The sequence below is a fragment of the Anser anser genome (genome assembly GCF_964211835.1).
Source record: "Anser anser genome assembly, chromosome: 15".
Lineage (NCBI taxonomy): Eukaryota > Metazoa > Chordata > Aves > Anseriformes > Anatidae > Anser > Anser anser.
In genome coordinates, this window is record NC_139736.1 from 13,304,689 (window position 1) to 13,327,171 (window position 22,483).

The following is a 22,483-nucleotide window of genomic DNA, read 5'->3' on the forward strand; positions in this document are numbered from 1 at the left end:
CTCGCCGAGGCAGCCCCTGTGTGAGACAGGCAACCTCCGGCCGCTGCCGGGAGAAAAGGTGGCCCACGGGCAGAGGCAGTGCCGGGCTCAGGGAGCTGTGGGAGCGCGGCTGCGGGACGTGGGGCGGGCAGGGCACCCGGCTGACACGGGCATGCAGAGCTGGGAACCGCCCGTGCCTCCCTTTGGCAATATCCAGCCTGCTTTGCCTTCTTTCTGCTCCCAGCATCAATTCTCCCCCTCTTTCAGTGCCACTCCAGCCCCCCTCCGCTGCACTTTCTGCTCTTGCCTCTCTCCTCTCCTTTCGGCTCCCCACCGCAGACACCCCAGTTATCTCTGGTGGGGGGAACAAACCCCTCCACTGCTGACACAGGGACACAGGGACAGCTCAGCAGCTCCTGCCTCCCCCCAGCGCCCCGCAGAAGCAGGACATCTCTGCTCAGCAGGCTCGGAGGGGCACTGCCTCCCGGCTCCAGCCCCACTTCTCTGGGAAGCGGAGCGGCGGCGGAGCCCAGCTGTCGGCACCAACCCTCCATTCCAAGCCCCGGACCTAACGTGGGAAGATGTCCAACGCACGCCAGAGCCACCTCGCTGTAGGGCACAAAGCGGTACTGACGTTTTTAGGCGGGTTCAATTTTCGGAAAGCAAACGGCAGCGGTGGCACCAGCTCCTGAGGGGGACCTCTGGGCGCAGGGAGAGCAGCTCCCCCCCAGGTGCCTTCAGGAAGGTGATGCCCCGCTCGCGTGCAGGCTAAGGAGCGGCTGAAGGAACCTCAGCCCTGCCGTTTGTCCTCCGCTCTGGGTAATTTCCTGCAACTTCCAGTGAAGGTGGGGCTGAAACAGAGTTTCCTGCTTCCTCCTCCTTCGCACGAGGACCGGACAGCTCTCCCCCACGTAAATGCACAGCACGAGAGCCAAGCCTAAAGCCCCGGACAAGCAGGGAGCTGCGCCTCGCCCTGCTCCCCTCGCAGGCCCCCAGGCCCTGCCCCGTGCGCCAGAGACCCCCCGGCAGGGCTGATCCTGCAGGAGGAGCCCCCGAGCCCTCAGCTCCTCCCGGGAACAGCAACCTCAGGCTGTCCCAGAGCAAGGAACCAGCGGCTTAAATCACGGGGGCTCACCACTGGGTCCCTTCCTAGCATCCCTTCGAGGATCAGGTTCGACCCGACACAAACGGGAACAAAGAAGGGAAAGAAACCGTTCTGTGCCGCAGAGGACGGGTACAGAAAGCTACGAGATGCCCACGCAGCCCACGGAGGGAACCTGGTCCTGGCTGGCCTCCAGCATCCCGGGCAGCAGCACCTGCACAGCCGGCTCCCCGAGGCAGCCGAGCTGACTGCATTGCAGCAGCGGGGCCTTGCGGGGACAGCGGCTGCAGCAGGAGCCACCCTGGGGGGAGGAAGGTCCCCTCCGGGGCTGGGGACATGGGACACCCCCCAGGAGTACCCCAGCAGCAATCTGAGCACATCCCCAAAGCAGGCTCTGCCGCCTCCAGAAGACCGTCCCTCCCTCACGCGGAGATCAGATGCAGCCTTCAAATCCCTCCTTAAATCGAATGTTTCTCTAAATAAAGCCTGGACCCAAGAAATCCATTTTATTTCAAGAGAGAGCTTGAAAATTCACACACCGTGCCTTCACAGTTTGAACTTTACAAGGTATTTATTTACTGGAGTTCTTTCAAGAATCTTTCCCAGCTAAAAGAAATACAAACATTGATTTTTCTGCCTGAAGTCCTGCGGCTGTGAGCCCCTACGCAGCCCTCTCCCTGTGGCAGCACCGTGCCCAGAAACATCTGAAAGGAAGATCAGCCTTCAGGCAGGGGAAGGGAAGGAGCCGTGTGCCCAGCTCCAGCAGGGGCGGGGAAACAAACGGGGCCACGAAGGGCACCGTGATCCTGTCACATCCATCCATCTCGCCGGCTGAGCCTCATCGAACCGCAGACATCAGCAGAAAGCAAGCAAAGGCTGTCAGCAACCTGCACCACCCGCAGCCGTCCCACACTGCGCGCTGTGCCGGGGTAGCACCGGCCCCAAAACCAGCCCCTAGGAGCACATCGGCGCCGCTTACCGCAGCTTGGCACCCTCCGGCCACCGCTCCTCCTGCCGCACGAACCGCGCTGGCGAAGGCTTCTGGCCACGCAGCCACAGGACCGTGAAAAATCACCGTGCCCCTTCCCGTAGCAGCAGAGAGGAGGAGAAGCCCAGGATGGCCGAGGCAAGACGGGTCCCGCCGGCGGGCACAGCGGGCCAGGCGGCATCGCCGGGTGTGCCTGACGTGCACCCAGCAGGGAGCTGCGGGCTCGGGAAGGCTGCACAGCTTCACTCGGCCGGGCAGGAGATCCAGGCAGCAGAAGGGAGGTGGCAGCAGGACGCTGCAGTGCTCTGCCCTGCTGCTGCGCTGCCTGCGCTCTGCCCCGAGCTCTACCCCCGGCCACGGGGAGCTGCTGCCTCTCCCCGGCCCTGCTGTCCCCGTTCGGGTCCCCTCCGCCCTGCCGTGCCATCCGCCTGCTGCCGGGACTTCCAGCCGCTTGGCTTTCTCCACTGGCAGCTCACAGAAAAACCAAAGCCTCCCAGAAAAGTTTGCCTTTGGACGGCTCTTGCTTTCGCTGCTCCCCTGTGGGTCTGGAAGTCCCCTGGCAGCGGCAGGGCGGCAAGCTCTGGGAGGGACTTCCCTGCCCGCTTGTCCCCAGGGAGGCTGTCACACCTTGCCGGGGCGTCCCGCGGCCACGCAGCTTTGGTGGGAGACACGCAGAAACGGGAGAGGACGTGGGCAGGCGCCTCGGGAGATCCCGAGCGAGCCCCCGGTCCCCAGCCTGGCAGCGCCCAACCCCAGCCTGCTCCTGCCGGGACCGCACTTGGTGGCAGCAGCCCCTGCCCCACGGCTCCCCTCACCTCTCGCAAAGGGGCTGGCAGGAGGAGAAGCCCACCTGCAGCCAGCCCGAGCTCTGCGCTTTTCCCTACAAAGCCCGGCTGGCTCCTCTCCCGGCAGGCAACGAGCCTGCGTGAGAAAACCCAGCTGGCCCCGCCATCTACTCCCCGAGCCCACCTGCTGTACGGTAACGCACGCGCTCTCCAGCCCCAGAAAACGCCACCGAGACAAACGTCGCCTGCCATCTCCCCGAGCGCCCGTGCGGGAGATGGGTTCCCCCCCCCGACAGCCGCTCCACAGCCCCCGGCAGAGCCCCCTGCCCACGGAAGGGATTTTCCTTGGGGACGAGGCACTGCGCAGGGGGCACGACGCAAGGGGCACTGGGCCTGCAACGCGGCACAGCCCAGCGGGGACCCGCGGGGGCCCCTCCTTGGGTGCATGCGGCAGGGAAAGGGCGACAGCCACCAAACCCCACAGCTCCAGCAGCACGCACGGGGCTGGCCTCGCGTGGCTGCGCCTTGCGCTGCTCTGCCCAGCCAAGGCAGCCCTCCGCGGTGCAGGAACTCCTCTAAATAAAAGGGGGCAGGTCTGTTAGGGTGAGACAGCGAACGGATTAAGGCACCAGCTGGTCACCTTCCAAACCCACCTCAGGACAGCAGTGCCCTCCCCTCAGGGCTCTGCTGAGCTCGTCCTGTCGCTGCAGGGCCCTGGCTCCCACACAGCCATCAGACGAGCCGCAGGTCTCTACCACCTTCGGGTGTCAGCTGGGACCAAAGGCATTTCTGGAGCCTCACCGGGGCAGGGCAGGACGGGACAGGAAGGAACAGGGCAGGGCACGAGACCGGGAAGCGCCCCAGAGCTGCCGTTTGCCTCCGTCCTGCAGGCAGGGAGCTGGTGCTGGGCCAGCCCCACGCGCCGGGCACCTGCAGGCCAAGGGGTGCCACCAGCCCCGGCCGGGAGCGCCTTGGGCTGCCGGAACGGATGGCTCGAGGTGACCTAGGTACCGGAGGGACACGTCCCAGTGCTCTGCGCCATCCCACGCTGCAACAGAATCAGGCTGCTTCTCTAAATAAAACTCCTCCAGAGAAGCCAAAGCCTTCAAGCTTACTGCTTCAGTTCTCTCCAGAAATAATGAAATAAATAAAAATCGCTTGTTCTAGCCGGCAACGCACAAGCCCTAAGTTCTCGGATACAGAACATATCGTAGCAAAATCCTCTTGCTTGCTAAATACAAGAAAAAGCTCCAGAAGCTGGGGAGGGGAAAAAAAAATACAAACCAAGCAAACAAAATCCTGCCTCTGGTATCTGCGAGCTGTAAACCGCTGCTCCTCCCGTGCAGCCGTTTGCTGTTTAACGCCTCCTGCCAGCGGCACGGCGTGCTGTGAGCAGGGGGGGACAGCTGAGCACCCCCACGGGTGGCCCCGCCACGTCCCCGCTGCCAGCCGGAGCAGGAGGCGGCCGTGCCGCTGCAAAAGGGGGTGCAGGAGGTCGGCACCGTGCGGCCGTGCTCCTGCGGCTGAGCTGTGGAAGGGCGGGCGAGGTGGCATCGCTGGCTCCTGCCCCCACGTCGCGAAGCCTGGGCGAGGAGGCGCTGCCGGCGGAGCCGAGGCCCTCTCGCAGAGCCAGGCAAGGGCCGGCAGGCTGGGCCGGGGGGAGGTTTCAGCAGATGGGCTGGCAGAGCAACACGGAACAGCTCAGCAGGGACTTCCCAGTTTTTACTGATTTCTAGAGGAGCATCAGTGGAGAAAAACAGCCTCTGATTCATGCTTCAAAACCTCCGAGGCTACGGAAGTAAGTGCTCGCACCACACAATCAGGGCAGGTTGCTTCAGTATTTCCAAGTCCTGTCTCTCCAACTCCTCCAAAGTGAGCCAGGAAAATAAAGCGGGCTTAAACACCAGCAACCGTCACCCAAACACAGAGGTGCAGCCGGAATTACAGCGCCAGAAGGGACCCGTCCCTCCGCGCTCACCTCCTGCTTTCCACCATCGCAGTTCTTCAGCTGAGCAAGAGGAGAGACCGCAAAGAAAACCTTCCCCACGCTCAGCCGTGCTTTCTTGGAGGCTCACGTCAAAGCAAGGCAGGGAAGCAGCGCACCGAGAAGGCCGCTGCAACGTCACCCATGTGCCCACAGAGCAGGGGCCCTTGCTGGCACCCCCACCCGTGAGCAAAAGCAGCAGCCCACTTCAGGAGCAAGCACTAAGTTGGTTTTGGAGGCCAGACTTGTCCCAGGGTAACTCAGGCCCAGAAGGGACTTCTGGAGGTTTCCAGTCCAAGCTCCTGGCTCCAAGCTGGGTCTCGCAGAAACCCGTGCCGGGATGGGGGTTTCCGCAGTCTGATCTCAAAGACCCCCGAGCACGGAGACCTCTCTGGGAGCGCACAGTGACTGCCTCCTCGTACCGGCCTGACCCTCTGCTGTTCCCTCCTACAGCTGCTGTTTCGTGTGTTCCCACCACCCACTGCTGCGAGGTCAGACGAGGAAAGAAACCAGCCCCGAGGGCAGCACCCTCCTCGCGCAGCCTCCATCCCACGCCGGGCGGATCCTCCAGGGAAGGCCGGGGCTAGGGCCTCGGTCCGAGCTCCGGCGGCACCGTTCTCCTTGGGCCTGAGGTCTGCTGGAAGGGAACCCCGGTGGCCACAGCTGCAGAAATTCATCCTTTTGCTGAAGCAGTTTACGAAATAAAGACTTCTTGAGCCTTCCATGTTAATCTTTGAGGACTCCGGAGTTTTATTATAGATTTATACCTGCGCTCACTATAGAGTTACTCCAGGACAAACTCAACTAGCTTGCAGGAAGCCAGCTTGGATGGGGGGGACAAAAGCCAGCTGAGGGACCAGCCCGTCCCACTTGTCACACCCTGCTCCAGGCAGGACTCCCCGTCCTTCGGGAGGCCCCTTCCTCCCACCCCGGTGCAGTGCCGGGGCTCCTGACAATTGCTGGGACAGGGCAATCACATTGGTGCAGAAACCAGCATCTTCCCCTGGGAACAACTCGCACTGATGCAAGACAACCGAATTTGTTCTGTGTAATAAAGCAGCAGCGGCACAGGAGGATTACTCATCAAAGTAGAAGGGAGAAAAAAAAAAAATCGAATTTTACAGCAGAAGACCATGCAAGGGTGAGCACCTGAAGGTGAACGGGGCCATCAAAGACCCGTAACAGCACGTAACCCTTCCCAGAAAGCGCCAAGAGGCTCGGACAGACACCACGGGTTTTCCAAGCTGATGATACGCTCTAGTTTGTGGGAATTTCTTGGTCCCATTGCACCAGATCTCCTGCGGGTTCTTGCAGTTTCTATGTATCCTACACTTTTCCCACGCTGGACACAGCTGGCAAAGTGCTCAGACAGCTCAGATGTGCTTCACTGGCCAGGGAGAGAAGAGGCTACAAGTTTTAATAAGAAGGTTCCCAGGGGAAAACAGAACTCAACTAATGAGAAGCCTGACAGAAAAAAAACACCCAGGCCCCAGCTAAATGGAATTTATTCAGCAGTATATTTTTGTAGCAGCCAACAAAACCACAGAAACTGCTCTCCAGCTGCAGCTTCCCCTGCCGTTTACTTTGCAGTCACCTCCCAGAAAAGAGGGCTTGCCTGCCTTAAAAAAGACAGATGTTAAGGGTGAGAGGGGGCAGTTTGCCACAGGACAGGGAAGAAACGATTTCCAAGACAACGTCTGCAAGTACAACTGCTTGCAAAGGATGCAAGTGGAACAGAGAGGGTGCTCCCCGACCCTTCGCTGGCTGTGCCGGAGGCCCCAGGAAAGCTGCTCAGAGCCGGCTGGGAAATGGGCAGAGGCAGAAGCCCAGCAGGGACAGGAACACCTTGAAAGCACGTCCACCAAAACCCGGCTTGAATGAAGGGTGCAAGTTGAGGAGACCTTCATCGCTCGGAGAGTCCTTTTCACGGCTGAAATCCCTGGCTGGGTTTGGCCTGGGAAAAGGAGGAGAGGAGCGGAGTCTTTGAAGGCTTCAGCCCATCTGAATACGTGGGCACTGGAGCTCCTGGCCCGATGCTGTTGCAAGAACGCAAAGCAGCCCGGCTGGAAGGAGCACGCCTCACACTCCCTTTCCCCTAAGGGTGCAGCCACACAGGCAGCATCATCCTGACCTGATGCGCTGGAGACATTTATCATTCTCCATGCGAAATCTTCAAAGTAGAATCCGAATCTGGAAGGCTTGCCTCGTGAGAAAAACAGGACGTGCATGATTAGCCTTCAGTGTACCTTAATTGCTTCAGTGTCAGAAGATGCTATCTTTCGGAAGGAAACCAGTTTGGCCAGCAGAGCACCCTGCAGAGACAGGACCATTCGCAGAGGCTCCTTTGTAGACGAAAAGGTTACCCAAATTTCTGCCCGAACAACAAGAAGAATCCCTGGGGATATGAAAGAAAGAGGCAGAAAGAGTGTTTCAAGGAGGCTGGCTAAGCCCAAGCCCTGGCTTTGGTCGAACGCTGTGAGCTTTTGCAAGCCCTGGGCTTCCTACCTTCAGAAGAGGGACTGGGTACGTACCCTCACCACGCCTGCTAGTGCTGCCGTCGTTCCTCAACTCAGCTACTTCATTTAGTTCTTCTGTACCTAATTTTCCTATTTTGGGGGTATTTGAGGAGATTAAGAGCAAACAATATTAAGATCCAATTGCATCCAAGTCCCATACCCCGAGGAAGATTTATGTGCCATTAACTCAGCCCAGCATCTCACTATGGCTTAAACAGGTTTGACAACGGCTTAATAGATTGATTTTGCTTGAGGTGGTACTGAATTAACGACCTCAATCCATACCTTGCCTTATGTAAGTGCATTTCCTCACTGACTTTGACTAAAATCCACATACAGTGGATATTTGAATCCACTTAAGGGCAAATACACAGAAGGAGGTACACTGGTTTTACAGTTTTTTGTTCCAGTTTCATGAAATTGGCTTAATGTGGCTGTAGAAGGGATCCCTACTGATACCCTGGTAGCGCTAAAACATTTGGGAGTGCCTCAGTGCGCGTGCAGCCCCACAAAAGCTGCTCTTTCAGAGCAAAAAGGACCCAAATCCTCCAGCAAATGCAACACAAGAATTCAAGAACTTACTTTTTTATTGTTAAAAAAATAATGATCTTTTCCAAAAGATCAGTAAGGATCAGCAAAGCAATGCATAAGAGCCCTTACGCTGCACCATCCTCAGCGCCCTCACAAACGCTGGAGCCCACCGTGCAGAAAGCTCCGACCTCCAGCAGACCGACAGAGCCAAGTCACGCTGGGTGCTGCAGCTTCAACGTCCTCAACACACAGAGCAAGGATGCACGTGGGGAACACGAGTTTCATCCTTTAAAAAAGGCCTGATAAAACTTGGTTTAGCCACCTTTTTTTGTTTGTTTTGCTTTTTTAATTCTTACACTCCATCTTTGGTCTGAAGAGTCTTCCAGAAAGTTTCCCACTTAGAATAAAGTTGCCCAGCAAAATTTACGAGCAACTGAAACGGGGGAAGGTTCAGACTCTTTGAAGTAAATCCCACAAATGAAGACGATGCATCTTACAGATATGCTACTAAATAAACTAATTACCTGCTTGTGAGATGGCTTTTATAAAAAGCCTCGACAAGACGTTATCAGAGCCACCGTAACTCAGCTGTTGGCCCTTCAGACCCCTTTGTGCAGCACAAGCGAGACGCTCGCCGCGCACACGTGCCGGCGGATGCCCCTGAGCCCTGCTTGCTCCCTGATGTTGAGAACAAATTCGGTACAAACGTGTGCTGCCGCTTCCAAATGCTCACTTCAACGGCCCCAGCAGGAGGGAATCTGCAATTACTCACACGTGGAGAAGGCTGAGTGCTTCTGCAGAAAGGAAGGTAAATGAAAGACTTCAAACTCTGAAAAGATCCCCTTAGTTAGGAAGGAACGGTTCAAAGGAAGGGCGGGGGCTCTAAAACCTGATCGAATCATTTGTTGTCTGGCCGTAAATCCTCCTCTGCCTTGAGGCTGCTCAGAAAACGTCCTGAGGGTCTGAGAAGGGTCAGTCCCGGCAGACAGCCTCCCCGGGCAGCACAGATGAAGGTGAACCGGGGTAAAGGCAGAACCGTTCCAGACCTGGTGGAAGAGCAGCGCTGCCTGCTGACCTGGCTACAGCGTTCATCCTCAGCTCTCATCCTGGGGAGCCCAGGGCTCCTTAACGTGGCAGGGGAGGAGATCGTTGCAGAGCAGCCGCGGCCCTGGCACCAGCAGCACGGTGAGGACTGACCGAATGGCACCGATTCGGTCACGCACCCAGCAGGGAGCAGCAAGGACACCGGAGCCTCTGGGACAAGCTCTAGCACAACCCTTCCATGGAGCACGGTCCTTTAAACCTCAGCGTGGGCCAGGAAGGGGGTGGGTGATACCAGGAGCGCCTGGCAGCCTCCTGCACCCGAAGGAGCCCCAGGACAAACGCACCCAGAGCATCCTGCAAGGAGAAGCCCGGTCACACGCTGGGGACAGCCTCTCCTCTTGAAGTCCCGAGGGCTCCCTGCTGATCCGGCCCCAGCTGGTGACCAGTTTAATGCTGAACATCATGCAGGTGCCTGAGAAACTTTGTGGTCCCATCAGGAGCAAAAACCTGCAAGCCCCCACTGAAGTTTAGTACAAGGTGTAGAGAAATCAGGGGCGGGGAAGAACAACAGGGAGAGGATTTACAACCACCACGCCAGAGCTAGGAGGACACGCTGGGGAGGAACAGCTGGAAAGACTACGTTTGTTCCTACTGCTATTACACCAATTCACTTCACATCTAACAAAGGGCGCAAAAGTTGGTAACAGCAGTGAACCAGGAGAAGGTCCCAGGAAGTGCAACGCGGGTTAACGCCTCGGAGCATCAGCAGTAGTCAATAAACGGCATCCGGGGAAGCTGCAGAACATCCTTTTCTCCGGGTTCTTTTTGCCCAATACAAAAAAGTTTGCCAAACAAACCAAAACAACAGGACTCAACAGCTCAGTGCCCTTTGGAGCAGAGGGGTGCAGAGAAAGGCTCGTGTTTCCCCGCGCCCTGGGACTAACGAGTGCCCAGCTGCAGCCCGCAGAGGCAGGAAGCAGAGCCCCGAGCCTCCAGGTCCTGACCCGTGGCTGTAACCTGGCCGTCGTCCCGGCTCCCTCGCAGAGCTGCTGCCGGCCGCTCTTCCTGCAAAGGGGGAAACTCCTCGGGACCCCGAGACCACCGAGCTCAGCGGTGGCAGCATCCCACGTCCCACGCGGCTCCCAGCCGTGCTCAGGGCACTGCAGGCGGGACCTCGAGCGTCCTGGCACATCGAAAGGCAGCGAGGCAGCGTGGTCAGTTGCCAGTGGCTGTCAGAGTCCCTTTAGGGTGATTAACGGGCCTTAATGAAAAGCTAAGCCAGCCCTGTGCCTCAGGAAAGCAGCTCCGACTTAATAACCCAGCCAACGAGCTTCGCACTGATCCGCGGGAAGAAAGAAAGATCGCCAAGGGACAGGGGAAAAGAGGAGAGCGCTGGCAACTGCCGCCAGCCCTGGAGTTCAGCCCACGGTCAGATCAGGGCACGGTGATCCAGCCACCCCAGCCACGCTACAAATGGCACCTGGCAGCGTGGAGGAAGGCGAGCATGGTGGATCTTTCCGAGCCATTTGCCATCAACGCCCCCAACCAGCAAGCACTGCCCGCTCTCAACGTGCCTGAGCAGCTCTGCTCCTTTGGCAAGAAGAGGCCAGAAGGCAGAGCCCAAAGCTGAACATCCTCTCTGCTGCCTCGGGAACACCATCTGCAACCCCTCAGAAGACGACTGACCCCGGAGAAGGATCTCAGCACACCGAGCAGCAGCTTAGGGCACTGTCCCAAATGAACAGGGGATCGGAGCTCACGCACACATGCACCCATTCACTCTTCCCCTCAAGTCCTTGGCTCCAGACACAACTTTCAGGGGCACTTACATTCACTGCCAGATGCTGGAAAAACGTGCAGGGAGGCTTGGAGCAGCCTGCTGCACTGGAGCCACGTTCCTCTCCTTCACCGCCACGCCGGGGTGCAGCGGGGCCAAGGGCTCGCACGGTGAATGGGGCTGCATGGCCCTGCAGGGACAGCAAAGGCTTCAAAGAGCAGTAAATCCCACCGACCTCACAGCTGGCTCCAGCCTTTCTCCCTCCTGGATCCACCTTCTCCAGCTCTTCCTCTTCCCAGGTTATTTCAGGGCAGGCAGATGAACGCAACACGGCACCAAATTTGTTGCTGCATCGGGCAGCTCCCCGAGGGAGGGGAGCCTGTCGCCGCGCTGCAGCCAGCGGGCTCTGCTCTCCTCGCAGGCTTGGGGGGAGGAAGAACAAGGAGGGGGGAGAAGCTGCCTTAGGTGCTGCTCAGGCTCGGGCCAAACGACCCGGCATCTCCTCCACGCAAGAGGCTGGAGAAGCAATTTATTCTGACAAACGGTGAAAGCCTGCAGCAGGGTTGGCCCTTTCTGTCAAAGCCGGTGTACCACACAGAGGCTTACGTGCTGGAGCGGCGAGGGGAGGGTACGGGCAGTCAAACGATATACGCATCACTCACCGAGGGAGATATCAGCAACTCGGAAGAACCAGGCTGCAGAAGACCTGCCTACCCGCCCAGGATGCTGGGGGCAGGCGAGCGCAGCACGCGCCGGCCACGGCGCTTGGACACGCAGCGGGACGACCCAGCACGTACCTCTGTCCAGAGGGGTCACATCACGAGCCTCGGGGTCACATCGTGAGCCTTGGGGTCACGTCACGAGCCTTCAGCCTCGGAAGGGATCAAACCTTCGGGCACAGGTGCCTCTGGGGTGAGACGGAGCTAAGGGGCATCCCGCAACACGGCACAGGGGGATGCTCACGCAGGCACCTCGAGCTCTTCAGAGAGAACCGAGTTGGCTGTGGAGCGTTCACGGTCCGGGAGGTCAGGAACTAAAAGCCCTTAGTTTGTAGAGGCTCTGTAACGAGAAGGGGCCGGGATGCCAGGCGGCTGGGTTAGCCAGAAGAGCACGGGGAGCAGCACGGAAGCCCTCCTGAAGCCGCTCCAGTCTCTGGTCTCCAGTAAACACACGGCTAGGACTGGGTCCTCCTCGCCTTGCAGCGCCTGCCTGTCTGCCAGCTTACCTTTCCACCAAGCACCTGGGGAGGTTCTAGACAGAACTGGGAACGACTTTCCCACTCCAGCCTAAGAAACACCACCAGCACCAGAAAGAGCTAAGGCCCCACGCCCGCACACACCTCTACGTACGGATCTGTGCAGCCCCGGGCCTGGAGCGCAGCGATGCTTTTGGGTTCTGCTTCCATGGGATCTGTCACCCAGACGGTGAGCAAGGCACTGACAGACCACGGGTCATGCCCAACCACAAAGTCTACAACAAGCCCAGAAACCAAACATGAATTTCTCGAGTCCTAGCAGTGACTATTCACCGTCCTCTAAATCATTCCTACTTGCTAGCTTAATGACTTCCGACCCTTTGGGTCAATCCAGTCCTGCTGTCTGCAAACAGCACTGACCACGGGAATCAGGCAGGTCAAGGACACCGAACTGTTCTCAGCCCAGAAGCCGCGGGGTTTGGCGAGCAAGCCGTGAGAAGGCAGAAAGGAGCGTGCTGCAGCGACTGACGCTCTGGGCAGGCCACCTCTGGCAGCGCAGCCCTCGCCTGTTCTCCCCAGCCCCTGTGGGAGCGCACACTTGCCGGCATCCCAGAATAGAAAGCAGCTGGAGTCACATCTGAGCACTGCCAAGAGGAAGATGAAAGGCTTCCAGACACTCCTCTTTTTCCGCTGACGCTGTCTTTATGGGCTCTGCTCCCCGCTCCCCCCCACACAGCTCCCCTAATCGTCAATTTTCCACAGGTGGGGAAGTCCTAGATGCTCCTGGGAGCTTTCTCCAACTTCATTTATTTTATTTAAGGAACGGGGGCATATGGTTTATCACAGCTATTAAGGGGTTTATGCATGTACGCGGGGAGAATCTTAAGAGAACAAAGCACGCCTCTGAGCCCAGGACTCGGGGAGCTACCGGGACCTGTGAGCTCCCCAAAACCCACACCTGGCACAGGGGAGCAGAGAGCAGCCTGTCTGCAACCACCACACCAAGGGCTGGGAGCGAGTTTCAGGCTCCTCACCGACATCACACTTGGTCCTTCCGTGCTGGCAAGATTTACAGCAGCCCAGAGGACGACCAGGACCCTCACTCGCTTTCTAGAACAGCGGGCAGCCCCGAGCAAGGTGAAGGTCCAGCCTCTAGGACGCGGCCAGAGCCAGAGATGAGGTTACACAGGATCTAACCGGGAGACCTGAGTGGTTCCAAAGGGTGTTTATCAGTATGGTGATAGGTGCTTTATATGTATAAATAAATAAATATAAAACAAAGCAGCCATGCACAGCCCTGGCCGAGGACACTCTGAGCATGCCAGGGACTGCCGGCGAGCAAGGAGGCAGGCAGCGAGCTCCATGGCCCTGCCTAGGAAGACGCTCAGGGTTCGGTTTAACAGGACTTATAAAAAAAGGATCTCCTTCACCCCCGTTTCATTAACACGAGGGGTGCCAGTATCTGTGCACGAGCTGGGTTAGCCCAGCTGAGAAGTGCTATCCTGCAGCACGGGCAGCCCTTCTCCGTGGTGGGGAAAGGATCGCAGCAGGGCAGGCTGCCCCACACACCTCCCGGCGTACCCTGCAGCCCAGCGGGGGGACGGGAAGCTGCAGAACCACTGGTGGGGCTCAGAGACCGGGCCCGGCCGTCCCCCCAACAGCAGCCTTGAACACCTCCCTCCGGCTCCACGTTGAAACGGGCCCTGGAGACCGTGAAGGAGCCCTCCAGTGCTCCGAAGCTGGAAGGAAAGGCAAAGATGGGCAATTCCCACGGCTGCATTTCACAGTACAGATTTACCTGCTCCCAGCAGGGAGGGGAAGAGGCAAGGGAAGGAGCAAGCAACTGAAGTCATTAAGCTGCTCTCTGAGGAGCTGGAACAGCTTCAGCCAGGAGGGTGGACTCTGGGGACCCAAGGACACGATTCCCCCTACGTAGCCATCTGCACTCGAGGGGTATTTGAGCAACCACTCCAAAAGCAACCCCTGCAGAGGAAAGAAGTCTGGATGAAGAGGAAGCGCTCTCTACTGATTTCATTTCTCTTAACCGTCTTTAAGCCAATTAAGGAATTTCTTTTTAAGTGTGGGTCTGCAGTCTGTCTCTAAAGAGCCTGCCCTCCCCGGAGAGCACAGCAGGACAAGGACGAGGCAACCGTCTGGAGTCAGAGCCCTGCAGACCCTAGATACTGCAGGGACTGCTGGCCCCGTGCTTCTCCTTTGCAAAAATCACAGCTATTCCAGACCCACAGGACCTCAGGGTTTTCCAGCACAGTTCTGCAGCTTTTGCCTTTCCCCTTTGCACCTCGGTTTCCTCCGGGTACCAAGAAGCAAGCCTTGCCGACCTCAAGCATACATAACCTTGCAGCTTTCAACATGTGTCCAGCGTTTTAAGAACACAACAAAGAAAACGCCTTTGAAGCTTCAAAGACTGCAAAGAAGAGGCTAAGATGAAGGCAGGGTCTGTACTTTTGTTCTGCTCCTGTAGCACCTGGCCTCAATGCAGCGCAGTCCGTAGAGAACGCGTGTATTCGGCACCAGAAAACAAAAGCACCTGCATGCGCTGGGTAGTCTGGGAGGAACGGGTCCGCTTGCCAGGATGAAGATGAAGACCACCTTCAATAATTTTTAAGAACAAGGAACAACTTCAGATGCCACACATGTGAGGAACAGCGACTGCAGCTCCCTCCTATCCCATGATAGAGGCTGTCACACACGCGGCTTTCCAACGGGCCAGGTCTCAGCACTGGAGTCTAGGCTGGGAGAAGAATTTTCCTGTTGCCATAGTCTAGGCAGCCTGAGGGACAGCTGGAAAGAGCCAGGCACATCCAGGATTCCTCCACAGCCCTTCCTTCCAGCGTAAGTTCCCTCCTGCGTGGGGAGATGGAAGAGGAGATTTACTGGTGGCCACCAGCCTGCACTGCCGCTCAGTCGAGATTTATGCCGCAACTTACAGTGCTGTCAAAATAAAATGGAAAGAGGAGTAGCAGAACAGAAAGAAAGAATGAAAGGAAGGAAGGAAGGAGAAATGGATCAGGAGAAACAGCGCGGCTCCGAAGCTGTCTGCTCCCATCACTCACATCGCCATCGAATAAATCAGCCGGCATTTCCAACTGCTGCGCCCCAGCCTCCAGTTCCTGCAGTGCTGATCCGCGGACTGACTTCGGGGAGGGGTGGGGAGCACACACAAAGCACAGTAAGTAGAAATCCACGCGTCTCCATACGAATGGCACAAGAGGTCTGGGGCATCTGCAGGCTGCTCCCAGGGCTTGTGTGCTCCTGAGGGCAGGAGAAGGGATGCCCCGACCACCACCCCCGCCTTCCACCTTCTCCTTCCAGCGCTGGTTAAACACAGACGCCGTTCCTACACCGAGGTCAGAGATGAGCTAAATTACATCCTGCGGCTCCACAGACTGGCAGCTTTGCGCACCAGGTCTGCAGGAAAAAGGCTCGAGCGACTTTTGAGAGAGATACCTGAGCTTCTAAAAGCCATCCTGGGCCTTATCAGAAGGAAAAGAACTAAAGAAAACGGCATCACCCCGCGCTTCTCAGTGGTTCAACCCCTGCCCGTACAGAAGGACCAAAAGGCTGAAGTGGCGCTGGGTCGGTATCCCTGCAGGCGCAAAGAGCCCCCGGCTTCCCCCGCCGACGCCGCCACTGGCTGCTCCGAGGAGGAGGAACCCCGGGGAGGTCAGGGTGCCCTAATTCTGCTCCGCAGGACTGGGTGCTAACACATGACCAACAGAATCAAAAGCAAAAACCTCCTCAACAAACTTTAACAGTTGTTACATACAGATGCGTCGGTGTCAGGGAAACACACCCTGCCCCGAGCCAGCTGCTTTGCACCCTGACTCTGACACCACTGAAGAAATTCAAAATTACATCCAAGGAGACTTCGGCACTGCGCCACCTCAGCACCCCTGCTCTGTGCAGAGGAGCCTGGGCAGCCTCGAGGACTCACAACACCTGGGCATCAGCGAGCTCTCACACCGTGCTGTGCCGGTGCCCTCTGCGGTGCTCCGGGCAGCCCGGGCCCAGCTCCTCCTGGTGGGGGCCATGGGAGAAGCTGGGCTCCTGGGCACGGGCTGAGTCCCACCACCAAGAGTTTAAAACGAGCGCATCTCCTAACACGCGTGCAGCGGTCGAGAAAGGTCACCCCCTGCTTTTTCTCATGGGCCTGAACTTTGGGAGGAACGATAGCAACCGCGTCCACCAGGTGCGGGCCGAACGGCAGCTCCTTGGTTTCTGCTGCTGGGAGCAAAGGGCCGGGGGGGTTAGGGGGAGCCGGGGGGGTTAGGGGGGAGCCACAGCACTCCCTGCAGCCCTCTCTTTCTGCTCACGCCCCACGCTCAGGAGCTGTTGCTCAGCCTCAGCTGAGGCAGCAACCCATCCGAAACGCGCCCTGCTCCAGCAGTCAGGCAGTAATTACCAGGGAAGTCCCTCCGACTTACACAGCACCCTGGAGGCCTCCGGACTCGGTAATTCAGACCATCGCACTGTTTACTGCCTCGTAAAGATGAAGCATGCTGAAGTTAGCGCTGTGACAGCTGGAATCCAGAGGATGCTCCCGGCTCGTGCACGTGCGCTTAACCCTCGCGTGCCCACCCCAGAGAAGCCCCAGAGCGACCCAGCAGAGGCCTCGCAGCGGCTGCCCCCCCACGCAGCCCAGCACAGCACCCCATCCCACAGCGGGGTCCCACCCCTCCCGTCCTTACCCAACGCTCCCGAACCGCTTCAGGCCACGCGTGCTCTCCCCAGCACCGCTCGGGTGACCTCGGCACGCACGCCCTCTCTCCAAGGACAGCCCAAAGGACGTCGCCGTCCACCTGTGGACGTAGGGCAGAGAGGAGATAAGGCACGGACACCGCCTGCAGCGGGCTCGTCGTGGCACCAAAGGGATGGGGCACGGCCGCTGCTGCGCCCCCCCCACCGCGCCACCACTGAGCAGCCCCGCGAGCCGGGGGCTGCAGCACCGGCACACCCAGAACACAGAAGGCATCTAAGCGTTTGCTGGAGAAAAAGACGACCTGAGGAACACAGGCCGTGGTGCCAAGCTTTGCTGGTCTGCTAAGAGATTGCCCGGGGTACGTGTCACGCAATGGCGTGCCCACCACGCGTCGCTGCAAGGGCCGCGGGAGCTGCTGGGTGAGACAACAGCGACGACGATCGGCCGGATTGGTGCCACGGGCTGCAGCCTCGCGGCTCCCGCAAAATCTCTTCCACGTTTCAGAAGCACCGAGCGTTTCCGGATTTGGCCTCCTCCACAGACAAGCACAACAGATGCGGGGTGAGGCAGCACGAGCCTCAGCTCCTCGGCACGGAAGGGCAAAGAGGATCCATTTGCTGCAGCTGGTGGCACAGGTCGAGTTGTACTGCACGGGGCACAGCCTTATCAGGGCCCAGAAGAAAAGGCGTCTCCTCCTTGGCGTCCCAAGGAACCAGTGGAATAAACTATCTATAATACATCCACACACAAATAGTTTCACTTTTTCAAGGTACGCAGGTTAAAAATGAGGCTTTCAGGGAGATGAAGGACCCTGCTCGGGTCCACCTGCACCTCCTCCTCCCCACCCTGCAGTCGAGGAGCGCTGTGGAGTGGCAGCGGGCAGGCACCCTGCCCTCTCCATCCCTACAGGCACCGAGCCTCCCGCCGCCTCCTCCAGCGAACCTGTCGTGCTCCAAAAGCACAGCAGCCCAGCGCTAGGCACCTACGAGCCCCAGCACGCGATGCTGCTCGGCACGGCGCGCCACAAGCAGCAGGGCTTGAACCCAGGCGTCTGGAGACAAAGCTGAGCTCTGCAGTGCTCCGGGCAAGGGCGGGCGAGGCCCCTGTGGCTGCCAGCGAGCTGCCAGCTTGGCAGCTTTAAGCACCTGCAGCCCAAGCTCTCCTCCCTACCCCACACTGCCCTGATCGTCCTGCCGATCATCCCACCGCCATCCAGAAGGGCAGCGTTCACAGTTCCCTTCAAGTTTCCTTCTGGTTTTAACATCCTGCTGCAGCCTCACGAACGCCAGCTGGAAGGCAGGAGCAGTTTTCTTCGGCTCAGCTCTCCGCCCCTCCTCACCGCGGCCTTCAGCACCTGCCCCTCGCAGGGACTCGGCGGGCACGGACGCCGCGGCTGGCACGGCTTGCAGCTGCACTGCCGGCACCAGGCGGGCAGGCATTGCAGGGTGAGGAGCACGGGAGGGATCCCAAGTCAAATAAAAGCCCAGGGCAGTTTGTTGGGATGGAGAGATCCTGCTAAAGCCCGGCTCCGAGGGCAGGCTGCAGATCCCTGGGCAGGAGCAGCCAGATGTGCCACTTGTCATGCAGCCCCAGCTCACCGAGCTGAAACAGCATCGAACCACAACTCCTCTTTCCTCTCTGTCCCCCGAACAACCGCCCCTCTGTTTGTGGCAGCCCTGCACCGGCGGGACGGCTCCGCGCGAGGGAACAAAGGCCTGCAGAGGGTTTGCCCAGCACGCGCTCTCCCGTCCCCTCCACGCACCAGCACCGACCTCCAGCCCAGATGGGACCAGCACGGCCTCTCGGTGGCCTCTGGGTGCCCAGCGAGCTCGGGGCCAGGCGCTTGCAGCGAGGGCTGGAGGCAGGCGAGGCGGGCGGCAGCTCCACGAGCGTTCCCCTCTTCGTTCCTGAATTGCGCTGGTCAGAGCCAGCGGGGTCAGACTGGATTGAGTTACTGGTGGGGGAGATCCAGCAGCTCCCAGCACCTGATACTTCTGGGAGAAAGGAACGAGTTCCAGAACAAACCCAGGAGATGGAGGGCACTTGGCAGCACCGACCAGCTCAGGAGGAAGGGAGCTGCCCACCCGCCCCACGGGAAGGAAGCAGGAGGCTGCTCTGGCCCTCAGCCCCTCTCACGAGCCCGCGACAGATGCGTGAAGTTAGTGCAGGCCATCTCCCTCCACAACAGACGCTGCACAACAGTAGGTGGAGGGGCCTGGGGCTTTCACCCTAGGTCTTTCACGCGACCCCAAGGAGAAAAACAAATTCTTCCCCTTGAAACACACACACGCACAATTTCCTACATTGGTTCCTTCCTCTGCAGCTCCACGATCCCTTCCCAAAAGGGGCGACGAGGCCAGGACCACGGATCCGGGCACAGCCAAGGCTGGATGCCGACCTCCCGCACATGGAGCTGCATCCGGAGAGCACCAAAATTACCCAACGCCTGCACCGGGAGAAGGACCTGAGCCTCCGTCCCTGGAACGAGAGAGTTCAGCTACTGCAGAGTCTGGAAAAAAAAGCAAACCGGGTAAAGGTGCTGCTCTCCTTTCCTAGGAACGGCACTGCTTAAGGGACAAGCCTGCTGCAGTTTCCAGTGTGACAGCAAGGCTTCAGCCATGGGGTTCAGGCATTTCGGTTCGGATTTTAGCCAGCCCTGCTGGGTGAGGCCTCAGGGCACAAGCTCTGACTTCCTGCCCTGGCTTTTGCCGTCTCTGTAGAGGGGAAGGAGCAGAACCGCCCTGTTACCGGTACTGTGGGAAACAGAGGTGGGGAAGGTGGCCTGGGGGCATGAGGGAGCAAGGGAGAGGAAGGGAAATTTGCCCTCTTACTGCTGGGGCCATTTGCGTTCATACGAAGAACTTCAGTTTCCACTACTCCATGCCATCCTCTGACTTCTTCACAGCTCCGCAGCTATAAACAGCCTCAATTTAAACAATTAAGGGGCTTTGAGAGGGAGCGGGCAGTTGGAACAGCCAGCATGGAAAGTGGATGGGCAGGACCGGGAGCGGCGGGTGGCTGGAGCAGCTTGGTGTGCTGCCAGCCCCGTGGCACCGCACGCCTTCCTGGGCAGCCACTGTTCCAGCTGCAGCGTGTTTGGGGAGAACCGGCAAGCAGTCACGGGGCAGTGCTCCCACCCAGCAGGTATCCAGGACGACCTGCGGCATCCTTACCCTACCAAACCCCAGCTGAACTCAGCACCACAGCTCCCAGGGGAGCACAACCCACGCAGGGACACAGCCACCCCACTGCGGTGCCCGGGAGTGCGAGCTCTGCTCAGTGCGATCCACAGCCACGTCCTGGGCATCGCAGCAGACGACAGCACCCTCCTAGCTCGGAAGAGTGGTCTCTTTTTCTCTCCTCGCCCCGTTGTGGATACAGTCAGAGCAGATTTTGGTTATCCCCAGCTTTCCCCCAACCACGCAAGCCTCTGTTCCTTGCCCGGCGGCTCGGGAGTAGCTCGCCGGTCCCTGCATGGACCTGCAGTGTCCTTGTGCAGGTGGGGTGGGATTTGGTTAGCTTTGTATGGGAGCGATTCCACAAGCTTGGAGAATAGCCCTAAAATCCCCAACCGAGCTTCTCGACGCGTGACCTTGCCTGAGGTTTTGAGCTGCTCCTAAGACTCAGAGACCAAGAAGAGAAAGGCTCGGAGGGTAGGCGGAGGAGAGGAAATAAGAGCTGAAACCTCTAATGGGTTGAAACACGGCTATCTTGGGATGAGAAAAAGCTCTTCCTGAGCAAACCGCAGGCAGCTTTCACTCCTGCAGGGTGCAAAATCAACTCTGAGCACACCCAAAGCCAAGCAGGCTGCTGATAAAAAGCAGGGAACTGCCTGCCCCGACCCACAGTCCCAGCCCCAGCCTCAGGCAGGCTCAAAGCCCCTGAGACAGGATCGTGTGAAGTCACCCGGCAGCGCCGACCTCCTCCTCTTCCACACATTTAAGCCGTGTGGTTCCCAAACGCTGAGGCCCCGGCTGCTGGGGCTCTCCCCAGAATTAAGCGGTGCTCGCGGGGAGCAGCGCGGCGCTGCTGGGAGGGGTGCAGCAAGCGCCCCCCTGCCCGCTGCCAGCAACAAAAGCAGGTCTCCTCGCTTCCCCCAAACAGCAGGGAGATTTATTTCTCCACAGCGTTTCAAATAAATAAATAAATAAATAAATCTGTTCCTCCCTCCACGGTTGTTGAGGCTCAGAGGTATTTCATTCTGAAGAGGCTCTTACAGGAAAACACAAAGCCTTTGCAGAATGCTGCGGGGAACTCCAGAAAATTTTAGCTCTCTGGAAAAGGAAGGCACTCGGAGAGCTTCGGCCAAATCAAGCGGTGGGCGGAGGCGCTCAGATTTGGCCACGCAGATCTTGCGACGCTTTCCTCAAAAAGCCTCTCTTGAGGGGAGCAAACCCGAGCAACTCTCGGTGCCCAGAGCCCTGCCACCATGCACCTGAAGGAGCCAGGAGCGCTCCCAGCCCCACCGGCCGGGTGCTGACACGCACACAGCGCCAGCAGAGACCTCCCGAAGGCCCACAGCAAATGGCAGCGAAGGGCCCCGTCCCTCCGCGGCGACGCAGAGCAGCCACCAGGAACTCGACCAGGACAGGGCCCCGTGCCCGTCTTTGTGAGCGATGGGGGACGGAGGCGCGGTGAACAGAAACGTTCCCCTAAATCTCCCCTGGAAGTCAGCTCGGCGCCATAATCCCCTCCCGACACCCGGACACGTGGCGCTGCGCCTCGCCGCTGCACGAAGGGTTCGGCACGCGGGGAGCCCTGGCCGCGCTGGGCTCCGCTCAGTGCCTGCATCCAGCACCAGCATGGGCCAACACCTTCGAGTACATGACTGAGGAGGAGCCCAAGCAGACCCGCAACTAAGCCAGAATTTATCTGGAACGCGTGCACGGCTACCGAGGATGTATTTCGAAATAAAGATCTTTGCCCTAAGCAGAGATTTCAGCAACAAGACTGCTTTCGCTAACGTGAATCCGTAGCTTTAGGCTTAGGTAGCTGCACCCTGCTGGTACCCCAGGAGAGGCAGGGGGATGCTCCTCCAAAAGCCACGGTGCTAACACATACAAAGAGGTTGAGCGGCCTGCAGAGACCAGGCACTCAAATCTGGCTGTCACAAGCCTACTGCTCCTACCACTGGGGCCCTTTTTCTCCTCCCGTGCCCACCTGCCTGCAGCACACAGGGCTCCCCAGAGCACCAGCCTCAGCCGGGCACCTGGGTCCGCCTCTCAAGGCACCGCAGCCTCCTCCCAGCTCCTACAACCCCCGACACCGAACAGCACCGCTTTATTCCCTTGCTGCCACCCCCCTGCGAGGGAAGCCTCCCCCGCTCCCCACCAAGCCCGGACCAAAGCCGCTCACCAAGTACGTGTGCCCGCGGTTCCCTGCCGAGGGAAGGCCGCATCCGTCCCCGAGGCGCGAGACGGAGCCGAGCGGGCTTGGCTCCGTGCTGGCCCGCAGCAGCCAAAGCATTATCGGCTCCGAAGGTGGCCGCAGGCACAGACAGGAAACCAGCAGGAAAAGCAAAGTCTATCCCAGGACTGCAGCCCAGCCTCAAATTGACTCCCCAGTACTCCACTTCCTTCCTGGCTACGGGACTCTGGGGACGAGGCCATTCAGAGGCAGACCCACCTCCTCGGACTTGTTCTATTTAGTTACTTTTTTTTTTTTTTTAAACAAGGGAAATATATTTATCTGTTCCTCTCTGGAAACCAGCCAGCTGCTGCTGCTTCACCTTGTTGTTCCAGCGGGCTCGCCGCGGGAGCCACGGGCACTTTGGCCTGAGCTCAGCGCCTCTTTTGGAGCCACTTCCACCACCGGAGCCCGAAGCGCGCCCTTCCCACGCGGTCGCTGCTCGGTGAAGCACGG

General features: G+C 58.9%; 1 protein-coding gene across 5 annotated transcripts in view; it reads right to left on the minus strand.

Moving 5' to 3' along the window:
- Window positions 1-22,483, minus strand: part of CAPN15 (calpain 15) — a 53,657-nt gene that overhangs the window by 13,777 nt on the left and 17,397 nt on the right. The gene's annotated exons all lie outside the window — the stretch shown is intronic.